Here is a 7,345-nt window from a genome sequence, read left to right as displayed (position 1 = left end):
GTACTACACATGTACATAAATGAAAAAAGGATCTAATAACTTTGACACACTTCTTTGTCACAGGAGTACTGGATAATTTACAGCTGTCATGGACTAGCAAAGCATCACTTGAAGCACCAATTAACATACTGCTCTTTTGATATACAGTGTTCAACGCTGACAAAGGTATACGCCAATCTGAGACTTTAACTGTCACGGTCCTACTCGATGACTGCTGCAGCTGAGGTATCGAACTGGGATGAGCTCTTGCAGGCTCAGCACTATACTGACCTCGGCCTGCAGGCGCTGCCATGCTGAAAGAGAAGCCGTGGTCTCAGCAGCGTTTCACATACCTCGTTGGGGATTACAGCAAGTTCTCGCTAATGTCTGTGGTACCGATCTGCGTTGCCGACTCTCATGTGGCATCATGATCTCTGGATGATTCCATACATAGATGTTCACGACAGTAGCGCATGAACATCCAAAGAGCTTACTCGTTTCCAAGATGCTCATTCCCAGACGCCGGTTAACAACAATCTGCCCTTTTTCAAAGTCGGTCGTGACATACGATTTCACCACTAGTTGCTCGTATCATAGCTTGTATTTGTCTCTGCCCCGCTAATATAGTTTCCTTACTGCGTTGCATGCCTGCAGAGCCACCAGGTGACATTCAACCTCGTGGTGTGCAGTGGTCATAACGTTTTGGTTGGGGTTGTTTGGGGGAGGAGACCAGACAGCGAGTTCATCGGTCTCTTCGGATTAGGGAAGGACGGGGAAGGAAGTCGGCCGCACGCTTTCAAAGCAACCATCCCGGCATTTGCCTGGAGCGATTTAGGCAAATCAATGAAAACCTAAATCAGGTTGGCTGGACGCTGGATTGAACCGTCGCCCTTCCGAATGCGAGTCCAGTGTGCTAGCCGCTGCACCACCTCGCTCGGTATAACGTTGTGGCTGATGAGTTAGTATTTTTGCTTAAGACATGACGTCATGTCATGGAGTAACAATTCATTTTTAACTCTGTTCCCACCATATTGGATCCAGAATCGCTACTTACAAAGAACAGGTATCCTCTGAGAATCTTACTCTGGTGCACGATCACTGATCCCAGACACGATGTTTGGTATGCCACTGTAATCAGACACAGTGGAGGGTGGAAGTAAATGGAATGTACAGTACAGGAATTACAGTATAACTTCAGACAGTATGCAGTCGTAGTGAATGGTTCAAAACTGGTGTCCTAGGCACTAATAACATATTACGCAATTTTGTTGCAGTATCAGTCATGTTAATGGTCAGCAGTTTCGTTATGTACGTATTTTCTCTCTCTGTATATATGTACAGCTGTTACTCTGGTTAAAATGCGTTTTTTTTTGGTGAGATCATACATAATGCTCCATCGTTGTTACACTTAGTTAAATGATTCATCATAGACTGGCTCCAACAGGATTACTGATTCTGTGCAATATTAGGGCATCATAGTGAACTGGTTTCAGTTTCGACGGTTCACTGAGTATGCAGCCTACAGTTTGAGTGTAGCAGATCTCCCTCAAAAGCAACCCCAGTAGTGATGAGAAGACACAGTGCTCTCTCTCCACCAACTCATCGCTCCAGTTCTGTGTGTGAATTCCCTCAAAAGTTACCCTGATAGTGCTGGGAAGACACATCTTCACAGTGGTGTCCACCAGCGTACCTCTCCAATTCTGTGTGTTATTTCCCGCAAAAGTGATCCAGATCCAGAAACTGATGACGCCAGTACGCCAATATCGATACATACGAATGTATCTAAGAAGTACATATGGGCTTTAAGATGGCATAGTGAAATGCTGAAACTGGTAATCAAAATAAAATAAAATAACTTCTCAAATACACTTACATCTGTCTGATGAATTTCTTTGATAAAATTTTGACGAGCCGCTGTCCCGGTTCCACGATGGATCGACAAAGATTTTATACACTCAGGTGACAAAAGTCAAGGGATAGCGACATGCACATAGACAGATGGCGCTAGTACAGCGTGACCACGGTATAAGAGGGCAGTGCATTGGCGGAGCTGTCATTTGTACTCTGGTGATTCACGTGAAGGGGTTTCCGACGTGATTATGGCATACTGGTTTGACCCTTGACGACTCGAAAACCTGGTCAGATGAGACCCAATTTTGGTTGATAAAAGCTGATGGTAGAGTTCGAGTGTGGCGCAGACCCCACGAAGCCATGGACCCAAGTTGTCAACAAAGCTCTGTGCAAGCTGGTGGTGGCTCCACAATGGTGTGGAATGGATTGATCCTTCAGTCCAACTCAATCGATCATTGCCTGGAAATGATTGTGTTGACCTACTTGGAGACCATTTTCAGCCATTCATGGACTTCATGTTTCCCAGGAACGATGGAATTTTTTTGGATGACAGTGTGCCATACCACCAAGGCACAGTTATTCACGATTGGTTTGAAGAAGATCCTGGACGATTCGGGCGAATGATTTCGCCACATAGATCGCCCAACATGGGACATAATGGAGAAGTCAGTACGTGCACAAAATCCTACACTGGCAACACTTTCGTAACTATGAACGGCTGTAGAGACAGTAAGGCTCAGTATTCCTGCAGGGATTTCTAGTGACCTGTGGAGTCCGTGCCACATCGAGATTCTGCAATATGTCAGGGAAAGCAGGTCTGACACGATATCAGGAGGCATTCGTTGGCTTTTGTCATCTCAGTGTAGACGTTGTAATTGGGAATGCTTGAAGGTACATGTACACTTAATGAGGCATCGATTGCAAGCACATTAGAATAGCATCCAGCGTGGGGCATGTACTTTCAGATGATCACTTATTTGCTTACTGTCCCATCTGAGAGGTGAACTCTTCATCGGCGTCCAACGTGTGGCCTAACTAAATATGTCAGATTTCAGTAGACAACCCCGCAGATGGTGTGGGTGTTGGACTCACTTGAGCGGCCTGAGAAGGCAGCAAGAGGAAGCCAGGGGCCGCAGCAGGTACTCGAATTGGCGCTGCACCTCAGGCAGACCCCAGGGCTCGCCACCCGCGTCCAAGTTGGAGGGCAGCGACTGCGGCTGCGTCTGCCCATCGTCCGGTGTGTACAGCGCCTCGCGAGCTGCATCGTACCCGAAGTTGCCGTAGCGCGCGAGCCGACTCTCCGGGATGACATCACGCACCGTGGCGCCCTCTGCTGACACACACACACACTGGTGCCTGAGACCACCCCTCCTCAAAAATGACCTTATTGCACAACCATTGCACAGGGCACATCGCGAGGAACAGTCAGTACACTGCCTGACAAAGAAAGTGAAGCTGCCAGAAGATATAACCGGATGTCAATGTAACTTTAGACAGACACACTATCAGGGAGTATGTAAACTATTAAACTCTCTATTCTCTGTGGCAGGTAGAAGCGCCACCAAGGTGCGTTGGTGTTTTTCGTAATTAGTGTTATTATCAGGCCTGGTAGCGAATATAAGGGCCGTCAAAAGCGGCAGATGTTGAGTGATCACTGTGACGAATACAGAGATGCCACGAACTCGTGGGAGACAGTCTTCTCAGCACTTTACTGAGTTTGTAAGTGGCCTCAGTGTCGGTCTCCATTTGATAGGCTGGTTGCGGGGGGGGGGGGGGGGGTGCATTGTGCATTATCCACTTTGTAAGGCATTGGGATGTTATAGCAGGCCAGTGTTGGACACCTTGGGAACGATATCACATTCATACTCGTCATCAAGGTTTCGGTCGACCACATCTGACCACTCTCATGGAATTGTGCACCATGCATACTGTAACCCCTTGACATCTGCGCCTGCCATATGAGAACAAGTAATGGTCTCCCTGCAGCGTTGTCTGTCATTCCACTCCAACGAATAGCTGCAGTTGGACTAGGGGAATTACTGTTCCACAGGTAGGCTGCCAGTAACATCAGACCACAAACGGCTGTGTTTGGAGTGGTGTCGTGATTGGGAAGCACAGACTGCCGATGAATGGCGTGCATTGCGTTCAGAAATGGTTGGCAGTTCCGTACGACCACGGATGACCATCGTTGGCGAGTGTGAGGGCGACGTGGTGAGAGGTTCCATTCTTACAATGTCTTGGGGAGCCACACTGGTGTTACATCTGGCATCATGGTATTGGCAGCCATCGGATGTGACTTCAGGTCACAGCTGGTAGTGATTGAGGGAACACTGGCGGCACAACAGTATGTCACTGACATTCTGTAGTGTTACGTGTTACTTTTCACCGTATTGTGGCGCCACTTTTCAACAAAAAAATTGTTCAAATGGCTCCGAGCACTATGGGACTTAACATCTGTGGTCATCAGTCCCCTAGAAGTTAGAACTACTTAAACCTAACTAACCTAAGGACATCACACACATCCAAGCCCGAGGCAGGATTCGAACCTGCGACCGTAGTGGTCACGCGGTTCCAGACTGAAGCGCCTAGAACAGCACGGCCACGCCGGCCGGCATTTTTCAACAGAACAAGGCTCATACACATACGACGCACGTCTCTATGAATAGCCTGCATGATGTAAGGTGCTCACGTGGCCAGCAAAATTCTCAGATCTGTCTCCAATAGAACGTGTGTGGGACCAGCTTGGATGTCAATTCTGTCCAGTATCCTGGATGACAAGGACCATTCACAACAGCTGTGAGCCATCTTGCCTCAGGAAACGGTACGACGCCTTTATGACACCCTTGAAAAAGGATTCAACGCTTGCATCCAGGCCAGAAGAAGGACTGTAACGTTGTATGGATAGGTGGGCTGGCATTGAAAAGTTCTTTGTAAATTTGACTGCATTTCTTAATCACTGAAATAACATCGCATATCTTCTCATCCTATGAGATTTCTTTTCGTTTTTTGGTCCCCTTCTTCACTTGCTTTATCAGGCTATGTATTTTAGGAAGCAGTAGTACAGTCTAATTCTGATACAACGTTTTGTTTGACATGTGTCTAACTTCTGCTGGTGACAGAGCTATAGCTGTTAGAATGTAACCCGAAGAATTACTCACAGAAAGTGTTCAGCAAAGGCAAGTGATTAAGTTCAAAGCCGATTTTCATTAATTCCATCTCCGAGTTGAATGAACTCTCGAATTCTCTCAACAACACCATGTGTAGCTGTTCTGAGGTCGTCTTGACTTCTCTTACAAGGGTGCCGCTGTTCATAATGCGAAAGATTAATTCGTTTCTTGTATTTGCTTTGTATTTATAGACTTCCCGTTTGAGCCAACCCGACTGACGAAAATCTAAAGGAGTTAGTTCCGAGGACTTTGATGGCTAGGAAACGTAACCATTTCTGCCGATATGTCTTTCAGAGAATGTTAGGTGTAGACAGCTTGCCACCTGATCGCTAGAGTGTGCAGTGTCCTATTAATGATACAAGACGATACCCATCCTTGTAGCCGAAAGAACTTACAGCAATGCTGAAAGCTCATTTTCAAATAGTCTAGATGCGGGGCCCTGTAAGACGATGTGGTTACATAACAAGATCAGTGAATTAATTGTCTATATTATAACGCCACGCATTTATAGACAAGCGTTCCTAAAAGATGTGTGTCCACAAACGGACAGTGATTTTTATCAAGTAACAAGATGGTCCACTTCTGGTGCTTATGCAAGCAGTTGTTCGGCTTGGCGTTGATTGATTGAGTTGTTGGATGTCCTTTGAGGGATATGGTGCCGAATTCTGTGCAACTGGTGGGTTAGATCGTCAAAATCCCGATCTTGTTGGAGGCGTCTGTCCATAATGCTCCAAACATTCTCAACTGGGTAGGGATACGGTTAGCTTACTGGCCAAGGTAGGCTTTGGCAATCACGAAGACAAGCAGCAGAAACTCTCACCGAGTGCAGATGGGCATTATCTTGCTGAAATATAAGCCCAGGATGACTTACCATGAAGGGCAACAAAATGGGTCGTGGAATATCGCCGACGAACTGCTGTGTTGTAAGAGTGCCGCGGTTCACAACCAAAGGGGTCCCGCTATGATATGAAATGGCACCCCAGGCGATTACTCCTGGCTGTCGGGCCATATGGTGGGCAACAGTCAGGCTGGTATCGCATCACAGTCCATGCTGTCTCGAGACACGTCTTAATTGGTCATCGGGGCTCAGTTCGAAGCGGGACTCATCACTAAAGACAATTCTACTCAGTCAATGATATTCCAGGCTGAAGACGTGCCTGGGGACGCCCCACACAGCAGTGAAATAGCAATCTGGCCGTGGCCCAGCATACGCCCTGACAACCAAGAATGATGGTCTGTGCGCCATTTATTTTCATAATAGTATCCCATTTGGTTGTTATCGACGCACCCTTACAGCACAGAGATCAGTCGACGATAATCTACTCCCGTTTTGTTGCCCTTTATGGTAAACCATTCTGTGCTTACATTTCAGCAAGATAATGCCCGCCCGCACTCGGCGAGAGTGTTCACTGCTTGTCTTCGTGTTTTCCAATGGCTAGCAATGTTGCCGGATCTCTCCCCAATCGAGAACGTTGGGAGCATTACAGGTAGGGCCCTCCAACCGTCTTGGAATTACGACGATCTAACTCGCCGAATGCACAAAATTTGAAACAATATCCGTCAGTAGGGCAGCCAACGACCCTTTCAATCAATGGCAGGCGAATAAATGATTGCGTAATGGGCAGAGCCAACGGCCTTGCCCCAGTGGTAACACCAGTTCCCGTCAGATCACCGAAGCTAAGCACTGTCGGGCTGGGCTAGCACTTGGATGGGTGACCATCCGGTCTGCCGAGCGCTGTTGGCAAGCGGGGTGCACTCAGCCCTCGTGAGGCCATCTGAGGAGCTGCTTGATTGAGAAGTGGCGGCTCCGGTCTCAGAAACTGACATACGGCCGGGAGAGCGGTGTGCTGACCACATGCCCTCTATATCCGCATCCAGTGGCGCCTATGGGCTCAGGATGACACGGGGGCCGGTCGGTACCGTTGAACCTTCATGGCTTGTTCGGGAGGAGTTTAAGTTTTTTTAATGGGCAGAGGTGGACCAACATTTATTGAGTTTCTCAATTTATGAAGCTCTTTCTCTTGAATAAATCATCCAGTTTTCTTGAAATTATAATCATTTTTTTACCTTTAGATGTATATCACATCTACCCTTTTCCGTCCCGTTCAGATAATTCCTTCATGGCGCAACGATTTTTTTGTCTTAGGATTTATTTACATTCCCTCTTGATACATACTACACACGGTGTTCTAGCAGGAATGGTCAATATTCAGGTATATGACAGGAACGACCATTTAAGGCAAAAACGTCCAGTAAACATAGACACTAAAATACATACTTTAAGAGCTATGAGCACTTGTTCATTTTTACTACAGTGAAACGTACCTCTTGTACTGAGCAAGTGCTCA

At 47.0% G+C, this 7,345-nt stretch overlaps 1 pseudogene; it reads left to right on the top strand.

Annotated features, from left to right (window-relative positions):
• The first annotated feature begins 6,623 nt into the window (after positions 1-6,623).
• LOC124620420 lies at positions 6,624-6,741 on the top strand (annotated as a pseudogene).
• The last annotated feature ends 604 nt before the right edge of the window (positions 6,742-7,345 follow it).

The sequence above is a fragment of the Schistocerca americana genome, chromosome 6, assembly GCF_021461395.2.
Source record: "Schistocerca americana isolate TAMUIC-IGC-003095 chromosome 6, iqSchAmer2.1, whole genome shotgun sequence".
In the NCBI taxonomy this organism is placed as follows: domain Eukaryota; kingdom Metazoa; phylum Arthropoda; class Insecta; order Orthoptera; family Acrididae; genus Schistocerca; species Schistocerca americana.
This window is presented reverse-complemented; position numbering and strand designations above follow the sequence as displayed.